Genomic DNA, 21,853 nt, shown 5'->3' with positions numbered 1-21,853 from the left:
AAAACGGGAGATAAGACCGTAGCAGCAGCAAGTAATTTCTTAGATTCGTTTTCGAGTATAAATATTAGAGAGGGATAGAGAGAGAGGGTGAGGTGGTTTGATATGTGATATTGCTCAATTACATCATATATATCTATCGCAATATCACTTAAACCGCTCTATAATCGAAGATAATGAAGGTGATCTACAAGTAATAAGACAAGATGCGCGAATTTGTATCGGAAGAATGATTTGCAAAGAATTTCGATGATTTATGACATTGGTTGATCCCGATACGAGTTAGGGTCAAGATAGCACTCTAAAATGATATAACAATGCTTCCGATATGTTAGGCTTCGTCCAAATGAGCTAATATTAAAAAGAAAACGAAACAGTGCCTTAAATCCAACCAGGACGCCGTCTAGGGTTCCAGGACGCCGTCCTGGCCTTTTAACTGGGACGCCGTCTTGCAGATTTGGGACGCCGTCTTGCTCTGTAAAGTGGGACGCCGTCCTGCCTTTTAGGACGACGTCCCAAAGTAGGTGTACCCGACTTTTCTGCTTTTTTACCTAATTTCTCCACCTTAAAACCTCATTTTTGGGACTGTTTCATTAGAGTTACGAACCAGAGAGTTTTAGAGACGATTTTCAGGAGCATATTGGAGAATTCCAACCTCTTTGAAGAGGCTCAACATCAAGGCATCATCCATCAACATCTTCTTCATCCAAGAACTCTTGTTCTTGTAGGTTATTTACTTGTTCTCAGAAATGATTTCAGTTTATAATTTGATTGTATTGTTGTCTGTTACCATGATTGTTGGCTAGTTTCTATAATGTTTGTCTAGATTAATAACCAAGGTATTGGATGTAATCTTATTGATTGAATGTATTATGCGTGATAGATTGAAGCTTGAATTGAGAACCATGCTTATTGTTGTTAAAACCATTTGTATCTAGTTAATTGATATGTTGTTGATAAAGAGAACTCTTGTTGATGTATCATATTGATTTACAATCAACTTGTCTTAGATTGATTGTTTGCTAAACCGGACCAAGGGGGTAAACTAGATTAAAATGGTTAAACAAAATAGGAATGAATTGTGTAGAGCGAACGCAAAGGCAATTGTTATTCAAGTCTTTAATCTTGTTGATCAACTAGTCACAAACGAAAAGGTCTAAGTTATAGGGAACCCTCGCTTAGTAATTCTAGTTTGAGTACTTGCTAAAGAGAACTCTTGGCGAGTCGATTTAGGTGATTAGCATACTGATAGTTATTTGATTACAAATACAAGAACCATAGTAAAAAGGGAAACCTTGAGCTTGTTATTGTATTTGCGTGTTTATCCGAGAGAACTCTTAGTAAACCTATTAGATAACTACACGCCTAAGTATTCAATCAGGGCTTAATATCTAAACTACATCCAATACCGAGGGTAAAATATCTAGATGAACATTTCATCTCTTTGATTTAATTCAAAACTATCTTACTTGCTTTATTTGTATTTATTTGTATTTTATAAACCAAAAGACTAAAAATATTGTTTTTACATTTAACCTTCTTGGATTTGGCTAAATCGTTAAAACAGCCACCAAAACATAAAACTTGTACTTTTACTTTAATTAACTTAGTTAATCATAATATAGTTTCTAATTCTAGTTTGACTGATATAACTGTCCTTGGAACGATACACGGATTTTACCATTATCTATACTACTACACGATCGGGTACACTGCCCGTTAGTGTGTAGCAATCTTTAAAACCGGTATTTTCCATAAGATAAATTATAGACACGATTTCGCACATCAAGTTTTTTGCGCCGCTGCCGGGGACAGTTTTGTGTCAAAATAGGATTATTAACTAATTTGTGATTAAGTAGTTTCTTAATTATTTTAAGTTATTAATAGTCTTTGATTTTTAATTTTGTAGAATCGGTATGTGTGATAGTTTTTGTTAGTTGTGTGATTGGCAGATTATAGGTTGCATATGCCACATACCCGAAGTTCAGAATCTCCATTATTTACACCATTGACAGAACCGGATAGAAAGCTTGGTAGAATTCCAAAAGAAGTGCTTGATATTTTTGAATCTTCATCAAAGCAGGAAACTTTTGATTCAGAATCAAGTACCACCAAGCCTAGATATTCAGACTTTGGTAAACCAGTTCAACCACCAAATTTTGAAATGGAAGGAGAAAGACCGTTGGTACCAAGACAATCAATGGCAGACAGGATGAAAGCGACGCGAACCGGACAAGGTAGTGCTATTACTCCGCTCACGGGTGAGGTAAATTTTGAAATTAAAGGACCTATTCTTCAAATGATTAATAATAGGTGTCAATTTAGTGGCGGTCCTAATGAAGACGCAAACGAACATATTCGTCTCTTTGAAGAGATATGTCTTCTTTTCAAATTAAAACCAGAAACTGACCAGGCTATATTTCTAAGACTTTTCCCGTGGACACTCCACGGGGAAGCAAGAAGTTGGTTAGATTCATTAGCCGAGGCTACGATAAGAACGTGGGATAGTATGATGGAAAAATTTCTTAAGAAATATTTTCCAGCATCTAAATCCGCGAGACTCCAACAGGAGATTACCCAGTTCTGTCAAAAGCCTATGGAAACCTTGTACGAAGCATGGAATAGATTTTCTAAAATGCTTAGAGGGTGTCCAAACCATGGTTTGGATACCTTTCAACAGGTTCAAATCTTCTATAAGGGTTGCGAAGTTGCAACCCGAATTTCCATTGATCAAGCATCCGGAGGTTCAATTATGGACAAAACCGAGCAAGAGGCTTATGAGATAATCGAGAAATTAGCCGATTATTCTCATGAGTGGCATCAAGAACGCCCAATTACTCGAAATGCTCAAGTCCAAAGCGCCGGTGCTTATGATGACTTCAGCTCCCTAGGTGTAAAAATAGACGGTGTTGTCCGAAACATGGACAAAATCACAAAAGAAATCCATAGTATGAAAGTAGGTTGTGAATACTGTGGTGGTCTACACTTAGGTAAAGATTGTGATGCCGGGTTAACCATGGCTCAAAAAGAAGAAGTGGCTTTTATAAGCCAGAGAAATAATAACCAGTTTCAGGGTAGAGCCCAATTTAACCGTAACTTTAACAACCCCTACAACCCTCAAGGTCAAAATTCTAATTTTCAACAAGGGTCAAGTAGTGGGTTCCAACAACAAACTCCGGGTTATTATCAAAAACCCCAACAGGAGGAGAAAAAGTCAAATTTAGAGAATATGTTGGAAAAGTTAATTGCATCACAAAGTCAGCTTGTCACAAACATAAATCAAACCAACGAGAAAAACGAACATCAGTTTCGTAACCAACAAGCATCAATCCAAAATTTGGAAAAACAAATGAGTGGTTTAGCCAATTTACTGAGTGAGAGAAAACCCGGTAGTTTACCGGGAGATACCAACAAGAACCCCAGAAATGAGCACGCAAATGTTATTACCACACGGAGTGGTTTAGCATACGATGCTCCACAAATGCCCGAAAATTCTGATTTCAGAGTTCCATTGAACCAAAACGATGAACCGGTTAAGGAGCCGGAAAAAGTGGTTGAAAAGGAAGAACGGGAAAAACCCGTAGTGAAACCATATCAACCACCGCTCCCATTCCCAAGAAAACAACAACAAGAAAGGCTAGAAGCCGAAAGGCTAAAATTTCTAGATATGTTTAAACAGATAAACATAAACATGCCTTTTATTGATGTTATCTCCGGAATGCCAAAGTATGCTAAGTTTTTAAAAGACTTACTTACTAACCGAAAGAAGATGGAAAGCGTTTCATCAGTAACTTTAAATGCTAGATGTTCCGCGCTGGTGTCTAACACACTTCCTGAAAAGCTTCAAGATCCGGGTAGTTTTACTATTCCATGTCTAATGGGTGACCTTGATTGCATGAGGGCATTAGCCGATTTGGGGGCTAGTATCAATTTAATGCCCTATTCAATTTACCTTAAGTTAGCCCCTGGGGAACTCAAAACCACACGAATGGCTATTCAACTAGCTGATCGCTCTATAAAATTCCCTCGAGGAATAATAGAGAATTTGTTAGTTAAGACCGGAAATCTGATCTTTCCGGCTGACTTTGTGGTTTTAGACATGGAAGTTGATGAGAGAATACCAATTATTCTGGGTAGGCCATTTTTAAATACTGCTCGATGTGTCATTGATGTTTATGACCAGCAGTTGACCCTTAGAATTGGTGAAGCTAGTGCGACTTTTGCAATTGACAAGTCATTGAAATATCCTGAATCTTCGGATGATACTTGTTATTTCATGCAAAGCATAGATTCGCATTACGAGTTCTTGCAGGAATCTCCCGAATCGGATGAAACAGGTGTATACGATTTGGCAAATGGAGATGATGAATTCACTGAAGAAGAAATGGATGTGATGGCCACATTTTTGATGGCCAATGAGTGTGAACCAACTGAAGAGGAAATAGAAAAACTAAGCAAGGATAGCGAGTACCGGAGTCGATCCTCAATTGAGGAACCTCCCATTTTGGAGCTTAAACCGCTCCCTGATCATCTTGAGTACGCTTTCCTTCAGGAAGATTCAAAACTTCCGGTAATTATTTCCTCACTTCTCTCTCAAAATGAGAAAGAACGTCTTGTTTCCTTGTTACAGGCCCACAAACCGGCCATTGCATGGAAAATCCATGACATAAAAGGAATTAGTCCTTCTTATTGCACGCACAAGATCTTAATGGAAGAAAATTCCAAACCAGTGGTGCAACGTCAAAGAAGACTAAATCCTCATATGCAAGACGTTGTCAAAAAGGAAATCATTAAATTGCTAGATGCAGGTCTAATCTACCCGATTTCAGACAGTCCGTGGATAAGCCCGATTCATTGTGTTCCTAAAAAGGGTGGTATAACTGTTACCACCAATGATAAGGATGAGCTTATCACGACACGAACTGTTACGGGGTGGCGGGTTTGTATAGATTATCGAAAGTTAAATGAAGCCACAAGAAAAGACCATTTTCCTCTACCATTTATTGATCAAATGTTAGAGAGACTTGCAGGAAATAGCTTTTATTGTTTCCTAGATGGTTTTTCGGGGTACTTTCAAATTCCCATCTCCCCCGAAGATCAAGAAAAGACTACCTTCACGTGTCCCTATGGCACCTTCTCATATCGCCGAATGCCCTTTGGTCTATGTAATGCTCCTGCGACATTCCAAAGGTGTATGATGGCCATTTTCCACGATATGATTGAGGATTGCATGGAAGTGTTCATGGACGACTTTTCAGTCTTCGGTGACACTTTTGATTCATGCCTTCTAAATTTGGAGAAAATGCTAATCAGGTGTGAGAAGTCGAACTTAGTGCTAAATTGGGAGAAATGCCACTTTATGGTTAAAGAAGGCATTGTCTTAGGGCACAAAATCTCAAGTGTTGGTATTCAGGTGGATCCAGCAAAGGTTGACGTCATCGCAAACCTTCCACCTCCTTCAAACGTAAAGGGTGTGAGAAGTTTTCTTGGGCATGCCGGGTTCTACCGGCGATTTGTTAAGGATTTTTCAAAAATTGCAACGCCATTAAATAAACTTCTTGAAAAAGATGCACCCTTTGTTTTCACAAGTGAATGCACTAAGGCATTCACAATTTTAAAAGAAAAACTTGTCAACGCACCAATAATCATAGCTCCAAATTGGTCATTACCATTCGAGCTAATGTGCGATGCATCGGATTTTGTGGTTGGTTCAGTTTTGGGCCAACGGGTTGAGAAACATTTTCAACCCATTTATTATGCGAGCAAGACTTTACAAGGAGCCCAATTAAATTACACAACAACAGAAAAAGAGCTCCTTGCGATCGTCTTTTCCTTTGACAAATTCCGATCTTATCTTGTCCTATCAAAGACTGTTGTCTTCACTGATCATTCGGCATTAAAATATCTTTTCTCTAAGCCGGATGCAAAACCTCGATTGTTAAGGTGGGTCTTGCTTTTGCAAGAATTTGATATCGAGATTAAGGACAAGAAAGGTGCAGAAAATCTTGCAGCGGACCATCTTTCTAGACTCGAAAATCCCAATCTTGAAGTACTCCATGAATCGAGTATTAAAGATGATTTTCCCGGAGAATTCCTAATGAGAGTAGAGAAGGTGGAGGATCCGTGGTTTGTTGACTTCGCCAATTACATTGTTGGAGGGTACCTAGAAACTGGTTGGTCACATCAGAAAAGAAAGAAATTCTTTAGTGACCTAAAGTACTATTTTTGGGAAGACCCTTATTTATTCAGGCGATGTGCGGATGGAATTATTCGCAGGTGTGTTGCGGGGAAAGAATGCACCGAAATTCTGCTTGACTGTCACCATGGTCCAACGGGTGGGCACTTTGGTCCCCAAATCACGGGGAAGAAAGTTTACGAGGCCGGTTTCTATTGGCCTACAATATTCAAAGATGCCTACGCTGTTTGCAAGGCTTGTGACGCGTGCCAACGGGCCGGTCAAATAACTAAACGGGATGAAATGCCTCAACAAAGCATCCAAGTATGCGAGGTGTTCGATGTTTGGGGAATTGACTTTATGGGCCCCTTTCCAAAATCTCACTCTTACCTCTACATACTTGTCGCCATAGATTATGTGTCTAAATGGGCGGAGGCAAAGCCTCTACCAACAAATGATGGCCGAGTAGTGGTAAATTTTTTGATGGAGCTTTTCTCTAGATTTGGCACGCCTAAAGCTCTTATAAGTGACCGGGGCACCCACTTTTGCAATAAGCAAATGGAAAAGGTGTTGAAAAGATATGGAGTAATCCATAAAATTTCGACATCCTATCATCCCCAGACGAGTGGGCAAGTAGAAAACACCAACCGGTCATTAAAACGCATACTAGAAAAGACCGTTGGTGCTAATCCAAAAGAGTGGTCAAACAAGTTATATGATGCATTGTGGGCATTTCGCACGGCCTACAAAACACCAATAGGAACTACTCCTTTCCGTATGGTATACGGAAAAGCATGCCATCTCCCGTTGGAGATTGAACATAAAGCACACTGGGCGTTAAGGGCATGCAATTTGGATTACCAAGAAGCGGGTCGGTTACGTTTGACCCAAATAAACGAATTAGACGAGTTGAGGCTTGAAGCCTATGACAACTCTCTAATTTACAAGGAAAAAACTAAACAATGGCACGACAAGAGATTGAAACATCCAAAAGAATTCATGGAAGGAGATCGTGTCCTTGTTTATAACTCTCGTTTCAAGTTATCGCCAGGAAAGCTAAAGTCCCGATGGACGGGACCATTTGTGGTTAGAAGGGTGTACCCTTATGGTACAATTGAAATGGTAAACTGGAAAGGCGATACTTTTAAAGTGAATGGCCACCGGGTCAAACACTACGTTGATGGTCCCCTGGAAATTGAGGATGAGGTTAGCCTCAACTTCAAGAAAAACGCCTAAATCAAAACGGGGACGAGTTTGGTGAACGACTCGTAAAAAATGGTTCACATTTGTAATTAGGTTTGTATTGTGTGTGCTATTAATTTTTGTTTGGTACAAAATGATTACCGTATGACCCCGAAACGCAAACGACTCAAAATTACAGGTCAGTGGGTTTTAGTGTTACGGGACGCCGTCCCACAAGGGAAGACGCCGTCCCAATTTAAACTCCGAGACGCCGTCTTGTTTGTTTAGACGCCGTCCCACTTTGTATATCGAGACGCCGTCCCCATTCTTAGACGCCGTCCCACACTGAATATCGAGACGCCGTCCTGTATTTTGGGACGACGTCCCGACTCCCTGATTCAGAAAATTAAACGCGTTTTATACCCTTACCCACTTATTTCCTATCCACAAAACACATTCTATCTATATTTTCTCTCCCAAAAACCGAACCACTCTCAAGAACCCTAAATTTCTACATCAAATTCGCGATTTAATCTTCAAATTCAAGCTTCCAATCATGAGCTTTTGGGTATGGATTCTACATTTCTTCACTTTTCTTTATCAATTACTTGAATTATATGTCTATATCTATAAATTGATTAAAGATTAGTGTGGGGTGTTTGATTTGCATGATTATTGTTAAGATTAACATACCTTAGATGTTTAAATTGCCCTAATGTGTTTATTTTGCAAAGATTACATGTTCTTTAGGGTTTGTTCATGATGCTAGGGTTTGTAGAGTGTAAATCCGAATTTTGAGTGCTTAATTTATGATGTTGGGTTTATGTTTGATGTTTATGATTCTTGTGAAGTATTTGATTGTGTTGGTGATGTTGATGTCAACTTGGCCGGGTCGTTTTTGAAAGTTAGTGAATTTCTAAGCATATTGTGAATTGTAATGAATTTATGAAATGTGTATGCTTGTTTTTCATTTGTTAGGTCATGTTGAATCAAATAAGGGAATGGAATGCCATAATGTATGATGTTATAAGGTCATTTGAGCTAAAAGTTGTGAAAATTGTATTATGATTTGTGATGAATATGATTAGAATGCAAAGTTAAATGTTATGACCTATGACACAACATACTTGAATCCTTTAAGTCCTAAGTTTGTGCTACTTTGTGATGTTATGATTTTCATTTTTTGAAAGTGTGTTAATGAATTCAAATTGACTTTGGTTGACTCTGGTATAAACTTGTGAACATGCACTTTGGTCTAAATGAATCATAATACTTTTGAACTAGGAATTGAATGATTAAGTTCTCCTGCTACTCGGTTATGTTTTAGCTAACATTAACACAACGGTTTCTATGTTCTTTTGGTTTTGTGTATAATGTTTTGCAGGGACAATCAAGCAGAGGAGGACCGGCTAAAAGAGGAAGGCCATCAGGTTTGGCTCCACCAAGACAACCACCACCACCACAACAACATCATTCATCGTCTTCTTCCGGAGAAGAAGAGGAGGAGGATCTAAATGATCCTCGGGTTTGGTTAACACAGGTACAGAATGACGAAGACTACACCGAAACTTTTGAGAGAATAAACCGCAGGCCCATTAATGCTACTTGGTATTTTATTTGGGGGCCATTGGAGGAGGCGGGCATGCGCCGACATGTTACTAATTTACTCGCCATTCCTTACGGTAGAGTAGTAGCCCACGCCTGGGAACATGTTTTTAGCATCAATGAACCAATCTACCCGGTGCTTCTTAAAGAATTCTACTCTACTATGCGGTTTAGCAATGTAAGTGATTATTTGTCAACTGAGTTTCTACGGTTTCGTCTAGGAGGCCAAGACAGGGGTTTGAGCAGTTTTCAGCTTTGTCGAATTCTGGGTATTTTTGAGGAACTCACCGACACACAGTTAGGTGAATACTTGAGGGCTTCTGATTATGTTGGCCGACATCAGTTTGATGACACTTCTTATTGGCGCAGAATTTGTAAGCCAAATAATGCGCCTGCACATTTTCGATCAAGCAAACACCGGTACAACGAAATCGCAGCCCGGGATGATAGGCTGCTTCATCGACTCATCGCATGCACGTTTAATGCGAGGATTGAGGGTAATGAGAAGGTGAAAACATTAGATTTGTGGATTATGGATCAAATCAAGCGGGGTGCCTATACCGACATTCCTGGGTTGATCGGTAACTATTTTCTTTCCATTGCTACAGAGACACGGCTACAGAAGCCACTTCTGGGGGGGCACTACATAACCCGATTTGCCCGACACTTTAACATTGATTTCGACAGATTACAGGAATTTACGAGTGTGATGAAACCATTGAAAAAGGTTTTTTATATTAATGCCGAAATCATTATGAAAGACAGAAATGGGCATTTGGTACCCTTTGTGGCAGCTGGTGCAGGTGGCGCAAGTGGCAGCGGTGTTCAGCAAGAGCAGCAACAGGAAGAGGAGGCGGAAATGGAGGCACAAACTAATGTTGGTGAACAGGTTCCGTGGCATCCGTCCCAATCAAGTTGGGACAGTTTGGTTGGTAGTGTTAATAACATGAGGTTAAGCCCGAACGAACAAAGGATGCACAACGATCGAATGTGGGATAGTCAGCAGCGAATGGAGCAACGACAGATTGCTCAAGTGCACGATCAGGGATGGATGAGTTATGGTATTGATTGGAATAACCATAACTCAGAGTTGTTTTATTCCAACCCCGAGCAGTACTATGGGACGACACGTCTGACACCCCAATATTACACGGATCCTCAAAACCCACCTCCGCCTCACCCGATTTATGATAATACCGCTGCGTTGCAGGATGCTCGGAACAGATTTGAGCAGCAATATCCACAGGGGCGCCCGTACCGCGATGGTTCGGGTAATTATTTTTGGCCGTTTGATAACTAGGCCTGCGTGCCTATTGGATCATTTTGTACCTTGTTTTTAGACTATTTTATTTGTGTGATGTATTTTGATACAATTATGGTTTGTAATAATATACTAATGTGTGGTTTGATAAACGGATGTGGTTGTAAAAACACCGTTATTTTTATATGCTTTGTGTGGTTTGTTTATTTGTGCAGCATGATTGAACTTCAAAGACTGGCATTAAGTTCAGCGACATTTGATATTATGATGTGTGTATGATGATAATCGCGGACTAGACGATGCTCTTATGCTGGCAGTAAGTTCAGCGGCATCCGTCTACATGTTCCACGATTTACAGGTTCAAAATTGGAAATTTCTACAATCACCCTATCACTTTGCCCTCTAAATTTAATCCTTTTTCTGATTTCATGCAATGAGGGCCTTGCATGATCTCAAGTGTGGGGTGGGGAGTAGAAATTTATCGGGAACTCGTTTTACTAAAATTAAGGCGTTCAAAGCAACATAACTTGTAAAAGGTTAAATTTTATAAGCTTATTCAAAAAAAATTTAAAATTTTCAAGTAGCCTTAAAAACGATTAAAAGCTCAAAAACCACGTTATACACATTATGGTCTTAAAATCTAGAAAATAAATGTTGGTTTACATTTTAAATTATTAATAGTCTTTGAAGTTGCTCCATCATTCAATTATTTGAGTGAAAATCCTACTAGTTTAGTAAGCTAACTTGTAGGTCACTTGTACCAAAAACGAGTGTAAACCGTGAGAGAGCGGTGATTGTATAGCGTGGTCGGAAACCGGATCTCGCGCCAGATCGAAAACCCTAAGGACGATCCTCATTGTTTCTCCTAACAAGGACAATGTTGCGTCCGACCACTTATTATGACCATACAGGATGTATCCATTCCATCCTAAAGGGAGTCAAGTCTCCCGAACGACACACTTGCTGATTTATTTCAGAAGTTGTAGTCCAGACCAGTTGTAGGGTGACGAAAAGTCTTGAAAAGTCATTGCTAAAATTGACTGGAAATCTACCAGGCCTCAACATCAAACAGGGAAACTGGTAGTCAAAGCTTATTTCAATGAGGGAGATTTGCTAGCCAAATGGGAAGCGCACCATGATACACAAATTGTCAGTGATTGATCAGATTCCCAGTGGATAACCTCCGGAAAGGTAATATATCAGCTTTTAAGCCTGATGAACTTCAATCTTTATGATTGACTTAACGGATTAGATAATTACCTCATGATTATCAATGATATCCGGACGTAATGTGTATCCTCCTAAGCACATTATTTTCTACCGGCATCTCATGATGTTAGGTACCGTGGGAGGGATTGGCTTGACCAATAGCGGGAAACCCGCACTCATTTTTTTTCAAAATTCAAAAATCCGACAAAATCGGAAAACGTGTCTAGTATTAAAAACTAGCATGATATTTTCAAAACCATAAAACGTTTTCATCAAGGTCCTGATTTCCCTAGGATCAATTTTTTCGGATACTTGGCTCTAATCTACCAAAAATGTGTGTGTGTTTCCATTGTGTATAAAGCGTGCGTGTGATTTCAATAAAAGTGTACTATACTTAAAGCGTGTGTTTCCATAGTGTATATAGCGTGAGTGTGTTACTTAAAGTGTGTGTTTCATATAGTGTGAGTTGTGTTTCATTTCAACGTGTGTGTTTCGTGTGTTTCGAGTAATTCATGTAATGTTTGTAATCTATATTGTGTGATTATGATTGATATTGTTCTACTTTGTAACGAAAGAATTGCTTGAGGACAAGCAAGGTTTAAGTGTGGGGTGTTTTGATATTGCTCAATTACATCATATATATCTATCGCAATATCACTTAAACCGCTCTATAATCGAAGATAATGAAGGTGATCTACAAGTAATAAGACAAGATGCGCGAATTTGTATCGGAAGAATGATTTGCAAAGAATTTCGATGATTTATGACATTGGTTGATCCCGATACGAGTTAGGGTCAAGATAGCACTCTAAAATGATATAACAATGCTTCCGATATGTTAGGCTTCGTCCAAATGAGCTAATATTAAAAAGAAAACGAAACAGTGCCTTAAATCCAACCAGGACGCCGTCTAGGGTTCCAGGACGCCGTCCTGGCCTTTTAACTGGGACGCCGTCTTGCAGATTTGGGACGCCGTCTTGCTCTGTAAAGTGGGACGCCGTCCTGCCTTTTAGGACGACGTCCCAAAGTAGGTGTACCCGACTTTTCTGCTTTTTTACCTAATTTCTCCACCTTAAAACCTCATTTTTGGGACTGTTTCATTAGAGTTACGAACCAGAGAGTTTTAGAGACGATTTTCAGGAGCATATTGGAGAATTCCAACCTCTTTGAAGAGGCTCAACATCAAGGCATCATCCATCAACATCTTCTTCATCCAAGAACTCTTATTCTTGTAGGTTATTTACTTGTTCTCAGAAATGATTTCAGTTTATAATTTGATTGTATTGTTGTCTGTTACCATGATTGTTGGCTAGTTTCTATAATGTTTGTCTAGATTAATAACCAAGGTATTGGATGTAATCTTATTGATTGAATGTATTATGCGTGATAGATTGAAGCTTGAATTGAGAACCATGCTTATTGTTGTTAAAACCATTTGTATCTAGTTAATTGATATGTTGTTGATAAAGAGAACTCTTGTTGATGTATCATATTGATTTACAATCAACTTGTCTTAGATTGATTGTTTGCTAAACCGGACCAAGGGGGTAAACTAGATTAAAATGGTTAAACAAAATAGGAATGAATTGTGTAGAGCGAACGCAAAGGCAATTGTTATTCAAGTCTTTAATCTTGTTGATCAACTAGTCACAAACGAAAAGGTCTAAGTTATAGGGAACCCTCGCTTAGTAATTCTAGTTTGAGTACTTGCTAAAGAGAACTCTTGGCGAGTCGATTTAGGTGATTAGCATACTGATAGTTATTTGATTACAAATACAAGAACCATAGTAAAAAGGGAAACCTTGAGCTTGTTATTGTATTTGCGTGTTTATCCGAGAGAACTCTTAGTAAACCTATTAGATAACTACACGCCTAAGTATTCAATCAGGGCTTAATATCTAAACTACATCCAATACCGAGGGTAAAATATCTAGATGAACATTTCATCTCTTTGATTTAATTCAAAACTATCTTACTTGCTTTATTTGTATTTATTTGTATTTTATAAACCAAAAGACTAAAAATATTGTTTTTACATTTAACCTTCTTGGATTTGGCTAAATCGTTAAAACAGCCACCAAAACATAAAACTTGTACTTTTACTTTAATTAACTTAGTTAATCATAATATAGTTTCTAATTCTAGTTTGACTGATATAACTGTCCTTGGAACGATACACGGATTTTACCATTATCTATACTACTACACGATCGGGTACACTGCCCGTTAGTGTGTAGCAATCTTTAAAACCGGTATTTTCCATAAGATAAATTATAGACACGATTTCGCACATCAATATGGTATTGTGATTTAATGGTGGTGTTGATGATCAAGGTAAACAGAAGGAAGACAGGAATATATAATGGTTCTAGTTTGAGCTATGTTCAAAAGAAACATAAAACATAAAAATAAAACACAAACGAGTGAAGATGGTGGTGGTTTTCGTGTTGGTAATTAAAGAAACAGAAACGACAATACTAGATGATTGTGGTTCGATGGTGTTGCAATCCAAAAGAGTGAAGATGGCGGTTTGGGTTTGTGATGATTTACGATGTTATGAGAGTTTGGAGGGTGATCTTGGTTGTTGTGGGTTTTAACCGAGAAGAAAGGTGGCGATTTGCATTGTCTGAATCAGAAATAATCGAACAACAAATGGGTGGTGGTTATTGGGTTTGTGGTTTTGGGTCTCGTTACAGCTGAAATAGGAACAAAATATTAGCAACAACAGTAGGCTGTCATTGGTGATGCAACAAAAACGTGTTTGTGTGTTCGTGGATTTCATGGTTAAAGTGAGAGAAAAGAAAATATAGCGAGAGAGAGAGATTGAGATTGGTGACGGTTTCATATGGAGAAGAAGGGTGGATGAGAGGTGGTGCAGGTGGTGTGATGGTTGATCAAGAAGGATGAAGGTGTCGACTTAAACCGGAACTAGTAACAATCGAGTAGAAGTGTAGTTATTGTTAATGATAGTTTGGGTGTGGTTATCGAAAACAGAAGTATAGCAAGGATGGTTCAAGAAAGAAGTTTATAGAGTTGACGTTGTAATGAAGGTTGTTGAGAGAAATGGAAACAATGAAGGTGGTTCATGTTTGTGTTGTTCAACATAACGAGTGGAAGATGGCGGGTTGTGGTGGCTGCAAGTTGTTGTTCGAAAGTTGTTGGCTAGAATGACAGAAAACAAGAATGAAGATGAAAGATGTTTTCCATTCTTGTATTGCATATATATCTGTATTATATATTAAATATTTATTATTTATATTAGATGTACCAGTGGATGAAGAAAAATATCAAACACAGTAAGGCAAATAGGTGGCAGCCTTAAGTTTTGGAATCACGTAGTCGACATAAATTTCCAATCATACGGAAAATGTAAAAAGGGACAATGATGGCTAAAGAAAATCATAAAACTTTATATTTAATTTATATTCATAATTAATAATAAATATAATTATATTAATAATAATAATACCTTTAATATTAATAATAATAATAATATTAATAACAATTATATTAATAAGAATGTTAATAATGATATTAATAATAATAATAATAATGTTAATTCTTAATAATAACAATTTTAACACAACTATACTAATATTACCACATAACTGTTTATGTGAAATGAAATATTATAAAATTTTATATATATTATACACAAATTACCCATGTTACTATAATTATATATGTTTATGTATAGAAATTATAATATTACATATTATTTTATCTTATATACTCAATTCTAAAAACTAAATCATATAATATTACAAATTATTATTGTTATATATATATATATATATATATATATATATATATATATATATATATATATATATATATATATATATATATATATATATATATATATATCTATTAACAAAATGATGTTCGTGAATCGTCGAGAACAGTCGAAGGTCAATTGAATATATGAAACAGTTCAAAAATTTTGAGACTCAACCTAACAGACTTTGCTTATCATGTCGAAATCATATAAAGATAAAGTTTAAATTTGGTCGGAAATTTCCGGGTCGTCACAGGGTGGTTGATCACTTGATTGATAAAGTGAAAGACGATCATCAGGGCCCAAAACAATCATCAAACATCCCATTTCACCATCATAATCTCATTACATTCAATCCTTAATTAAGTATCTTTAATCAAGGATTGTTCACTTGACGTCATAATCATGTAATTACATTGAGTAATTTTTGTAGTTAGGATTTTATGTGATTTTAATCCAGACTAAATCTTAATAGCTTAATCTTAGTGGTTTATGATTATTGTGTTTAATCAAAAGATCTATCATTGTGTGAATCAGTTTTACTTTAATTACCCACTATTTCACGCGGAGTCCTTGCCTTTTTATTGACTTGGAGGGCCACTGTGATTTACAAATGTTACGTAGGTTTTCGATTCACGTTTTTGATTCGCGTTTTGGATTCGCGTTTCGGTTTCAGTTTTTGTTTCGCATTTTCGATTCTAATTTTCGATTTCATTTCGCGTTGTCGATTTACGTGTTCGTTTTGCGTTTTTTATTCACGTTTTCCGTTCGCGTTTTCGATTCGTATTTTTATTTCATATTGTGTTTTCGATTCACGTTTCGTTTCGTGTTTTCAAATCACGTTTTCGTTTCGTGTTTTCGATTCACGTTTTCAACTTGCATTTCCGTTTCACGTTTTTTATCCGCGTTTTTGTTTTGCTTTTTCGATGCGCGTTCTCATTTCGTGTTTTCGATTCACGTTTTCAACTTTCATTTTCGTTTCACGTATTTGATTCATGTTTTCGTTTTGTGTATTCATTTCTCGTTTTCTTTTCGTTTTTTACTTTCGCGTTCACAATTCATGTTTACGATTCGCGAATCTGAAAAATTAATTTTGAAACTGAAATCGAACCGCAAATCGAAAATGCAAAATGAAAACCTGAATCGAAAACGAGACCGAAAATTCGAATCGAAAACGCGAACCTAAATGTGAATCGAAAACGCGAATCAAAAACACGGATTGAAAACGTGAATAGAAAACCCACATAACATTGATAAATCGTAGTGACCACCAAAGTAAAAAAAATATAGGGACTCCGCATGAAATTTTGGGGAAAACATAGGGACCACTCACGTGATTATTTCGAGGTAAAATGACAAAAGTACTCTAGTGTGTTTGACATATGTTTGGAGTTAACGTCACAGATGGACAATATATGTAACATTGGTAATCACAGTGACCATCTTTCTTATCTATAATAAGAAAATAATTATGATGTTATATTAACAGCTAAAAACACACTTGTCAAAAGGTTAAGCATTAGATGACTTCCCTTATTTAAAATCTCAGCCATTTAAATTGCTAATGACATCATTTAGCTTTCTTATCGGCAGTTACCTCTTATAATTACACTAATGCCCTAAATTAAATTAAGTAGTTACCACGACAAGCCCATTTACCCTTCTCAAGTATTACGGAGTATCACATCACATTTACGCTTTCTTTGATTTGTTCCCCTAAATTCACGCCGACTCCGTTTTTTTCCTACCATCGACGATTAATCCTCAATACACCCATCTCAGATCAATTGATATACAAGGGACACGCTACCCGGCCGTCACACTCGCACCTTCGTTTCTTCCATTCATTCATCAAAATCATAGATTTCACTCTAAGTAATTGAATGTTGTACCTCAAATATCAACGACTTCGCGATTTTGGTATTTCTCTCATCACCCGCAAGTGTTCTTTTTCAGATTAATAGTTATGATAGTATCGGTTACCGTCGATCGGGTTCGGGTTTCCGCCGAACGTGTGTTACGTGCAAATGATGAGGGTCGTTAAAGAAATGATTAAAAAAAATCGCCTTTCAAAAGAAAAAAATAAATAAATAAAAAAAATAGTTATGATAGTATCACAATAAAAAATCAACGATTTCTCGATAACGGTCTGTCTTTGATTATCGTTTCATAACAAATTATATATCTGGCATCTTCATATAATAAAATTTATTGCTATGTTGTTAAATAAATCACTAAAATTGTCTCATGTTTGATAATCGAATTATAATTATTTCTTCATATCTTTATGTATAATTAATCTTTGTTTCATTGTTGTTTCCTATATTTAATGGGTTTAAGGAATGCGGGAGGTGCGATATCTGATTCTGATGAATGTATAACTTACGGCGGTTGATGTAAGTTATTTTTATTTATTTTAATTTGGAATTTAAATTTAATATAGATGCCAGATATAAAATTTGTTATGAAACCTGAACTGCTATAATCAAAGATATGCAAATGGTTTGTCAATCTACATGTTTTGTGACGAGGTTTAATGCGATCTGGACGAGATAAATCTTTGGCGGCCTTTTTTAAGCAAATTAGTGTTAAGCTTAACATATGTTTGGTAATGTGGAAAAAATCTAATTCACGAGGGTGATTTAAGTGCAACGAAATGCCTTAAGAATATGGTTCGCGAAGCATCTGGTTCTTTTGGCACAGTCTTAATTTTGGTACATGCAATTGAGAAGCCAAAGTCAGATAGAAGGGCTTGCCTTCCGCCCTTTCGTATACCAAATACGAATTGAGAAGTGACTTTGTATTAAATTAGATACAAGAACCATGGTTAACAATTATACATTGCAGGTCCTGATTGAAAGTATTTTCAGCACGTATGGTCCTCGAATGTTTCTAGATGACGGTATGTTAATTGCAAATGTATCACGGGTAAAATTGCGCAAATTTTCAATATTTCTTTATTACTATTTAGCCATAGACTTAGGATCACATATTGTTACTAAGATCATTCATTATTATGAGTTTTTAATTAAATAACTCTCTTTTGCAGGATGTTTACAAACAAAAAAATGTCAACGCGAAGTTTATAAGATATTTTTAACACTATTGTCTGATGATCTTTGATTTTATAATTGATGAAGCATTATGTATTCACACTTATGTTTGTAAACTGAGGTAATGTTTACTGCATTGCTAATTTGTTCGCATCAATGGCATGGCAGATATATTTGCATTTCAATAGCATGCCCAGTTAGAAATTTGCTATCATTTTCATTATTTTGAATAACTATCATTATAATTTTGTAAGAGAGTATAATATTGAATGTAAATATCATAGACGTTTTCGTTATTCGTAATATCATGACAAAACATGCGAGAACTGTTCATCCTTTTTTTTTTTTTTTTTTAAAGCCCGTTTGTTTTACTGTTTATGTATAACGTTTTAGGTATAACACCTAAAGTGATGGCTGCCTTGGGTGGCAACCGGTGTCTTTTGTTCATCAAATGACTCGGGTTCGAGGTGTGCGAAAGTCAATCTTTTTTTCCCGTTTGCAATCGTACCAGGTTCGCCCCCCTTTTTTCGGTTCCGACTATCGATTGCATGCTCTCATCTATCGTTTTCTTATATTTATCGTATGGTTTTTTGTTCCAGTTTCTTATCGCCATGTTTTCAATTATGCTCACCGTTTGCCGATTACTGTTGGTTTACAAATCTCTTTGTTGTTGCAGGTTATAATAGTAGCGTTTCCTTCTTTTTGTTGCTACAAATTGGTATGCTGTCAATATCTTCCCTTTTAAGGTTTTTAACTAATTGTTTCTATTTATAAATGCCACTTAGTCTTCATGATACCTACATTAATGTACTTTTGTCTTCATCTGCGTATTTCTATTTCAGGTTATCTCCTGAAGTTCTTTCTATCAATTTCTGAGGTAACTATTTCATTTATCCTTTTTTTTTTTTTTTTTTTTTTTTTTTTTTTTGTATTGGTTTTTATTTTTTATGTTTCGTATAGTGTTGTTTTTGTTTCACATATAATATGCCTTTATTTATTTTGCTATATTTTAAATCTGTTCTATTGTTTTTGTGCCAACACATGTTGTGTTTGATGTTATGCTACATCATTTTCTTAACTTTAGGTTTACAGAATCCTCTATGAATTAATTGTATTTGTTAAGTGCATTTTGTGATACGTGTTGTTTCTGTTGGCCAGTGGTCAGCAGAGTACGTTATTTACGTTTTCTTCAAATTGTCATCATATAATTGTCTTTCTGCTGTTTGATATATTTAATTAGAATGCCGCCTAAAAAGCGCCAACGAACTAATGCTGTTGGTGATAACACTCAAAAAGAGGCTGCTAATGTTTATAGTTTTCTTGCAAACACGTGTGGTTTATCCACTAGACAAATATTGGCCTCATCTTCGAATGATTTGTCTTTGGCTATTGGTTTTCTCAAACATCATGAAGTTACAACAGATTATGATGAGATTATGATGGTGCTGAAGTTGGTATTTCGTCTAATTCTGTTAATGAGTCGACCCCGAATAGTAAACATATTTCTTGAAAGTTTATGTTATTTAACTCCTGCTTTTTTACTTATTAACATGTTTCTTATGGGTTTGTAACATGTGGTTGTTACGAAATTGCAGCTCTCACTTCCCAAACGTTAGTACATCTGCCGACTGTCGCTGATCGAATATGCAGATCCCCTACTCCTCATGATTCTGGTCTCTTTAATTATGATGGTGTACTTCGTAGATTGGTTATACCCTCAGCTTTTAAATTATTCAATTTTTTCATTTTTATGTTTTTACTCAATTACAAGCTTTGCTTTGATTGCTTTCGAATGTTTTTATCATGTAGGTGTGTCTTCATTTTACGAAGATTTAGGGGACTGTAGTAACTCTGTGCTACTGTAATGCTAATTTATGGTACGAAGAGCGGGCTAAGTGACACACTCGAGCAAACGATATCCGTTATCATGGTTGTTGTGTGCAAGGCCTCGTATCGGTACCGAGGGATGCAGATCCACCTGAAATAATGAAGTCTTTAATGTCCAACAATCATCACGCAGCTAACTATCTGGAATGAACTAGCATTGAACTTTTGTTTATAACTTGTCACAATTCGTACTCATTTGTTTTGTGTGTCTAATTTTAATGTTTTTGCTATTTATTGATTTATTACTCACATATATTGCATTACTCTTTAGTTATATCATTAACATAGATAAGTTATTAAGAATATATTTTTAGAAACATGTATGATAAAATATCCGCGAATGCGCGGGTTATAAACTAGTCAAAGTAAAAATAAATTAAAGAGTTTGCGTGAAATTTGGGATAAAATACAAATACCATTCAATTAATTATTTTGTTTATGTAGAAGAACGAAGTATTAAAATTGGCACTTGAGAAGAAGAAGCGTGGGGAAGCCGTCTTGTTTGACAACGCTGGTCCCTTCGGTGTTGAACTGCTCAGCACCTCGGTATCCAATAACTTGACTCGGAATCATGTGGCTCACAAATCACAATTGACAACAAGGTCCATAATTTAGCCTTTGTTTGGTGACGTATTTTCCAAATAAGAAAGAAAAGGAATTACTCGGTAGCTATATCTGTATCTATATATATATATATATATATATATATAAAAGGAATTACTCGGTAGCTATATCTGTATCTATATATATATATATATATATATATATATATATATATATATATATATATATATATATATATATATATATATATATATTTTTTTTTTTTTTAATAACGGCATCTGTATCTATATTCTATTCTATAATTACTGTCGATATACCTTTTTTACAATATCTTTAGAGCCGACTTATATATATTTTTTTCCTAATTAAATTCAACGCGTTGAAAGGAAACAAATCATAATGGAAACTACAACGATTCCACCGGCCTCTTTTTTGACATATATAAATAGAGTTCGCATTCACGTATTCATATTCATATTCATATTACAAATTAAATTATCCATTCACTTGTTCAACATCATCAATAACTCAAAGAAATTCATATTCATTCATATAATCATCAACCATGAATTCAATCTTTAGTTCATTCGATGCTTTATCTCATGAATTCTTGACCCGATCTTCAAATTCTCTCAATTCCAACTCTAATTCTGCTGCTGCTGTTGTTACTTCAATGAAAGATAACCAAAAGGATGTCAACCGTAGTGGCGGTAGTAGTAGTAGTAGTAGCGCCACCGGTCACCGGAACAAGGGTGGTTACTCTGTAAGGTGGGCCCCGGAGCTGGATGGCCTACACTGCTTTGAGACTTTGGTGTTCCATTAAGATTTTTTCGGCAACATAGATTCTAAGTACTTGTTAAGGATCTAAAACAGTTTTGTTTTTGTTTTTTTATTATTCATATTCAATATTCAATATTCAATACTTGTAAAAGTATCTAACTAATTCATTATTTGTAGTGATGATCAATTCTTGTCTATAATTAATTTATTATTTGTTTAACTGGAGTTCTTTTAACAATTTCAAGGTAGCATTCTCTTTGCTTTATAGAATTTCTCTTTTTATCTATCAAATATCTATTCATAAGTGAAGACTGAATTTAGGAATTTGGGATGGAATTTTTTATTTCTTAAAATAATTCTTT

General features: G+C 36.2%; 1 long non-coding RNA gene across 1 annotated transcript; it reads left to right on the top strand.

The window, feature by feature from the left end:
• Positions 1-16,934: 16,934 nt before the first annotated feature.
• Positions 16,935-20,391, top strand: LOC139898586 (uncharacterized). Its single transcript, XR_011777065.1, has 5 exons — positions 16,935-17,127; positions 17,548-18,771; positions 18,937-18,978; positions 19,103-19,137; positions 19,501-20,391. It is a non-coding gene; the product is annotated as an uncharacterized lncRNA (long non-coding RNA).
• Positions 20,392-21,853: the final 1,462 nt, after the last annotated feature.

This window comes from Rutidosis leptorrhynchoides, chromosome 3, assembly GCF_046630445.1.
Source record: "Rutidosis leptorrhynchoides isolate AG116_Rl617_1_P2 chromosome 3, CSIRO_AGI_Rlap_v1, whole genome shotgun sequence".
NCBI classification, from domain to species: Eukaryota; Viridiplantae; Streptophyta; class Magnoliopsida; order Asterales; family Asteraceae; genus Rutidosis; species Rutidosis leptorrhynchoides.
The sequence above is the reverse complement of the archived record's forward strand: the minus strand, read 5'-3'. Positions and strand labels throughout refer to the sequence as shown.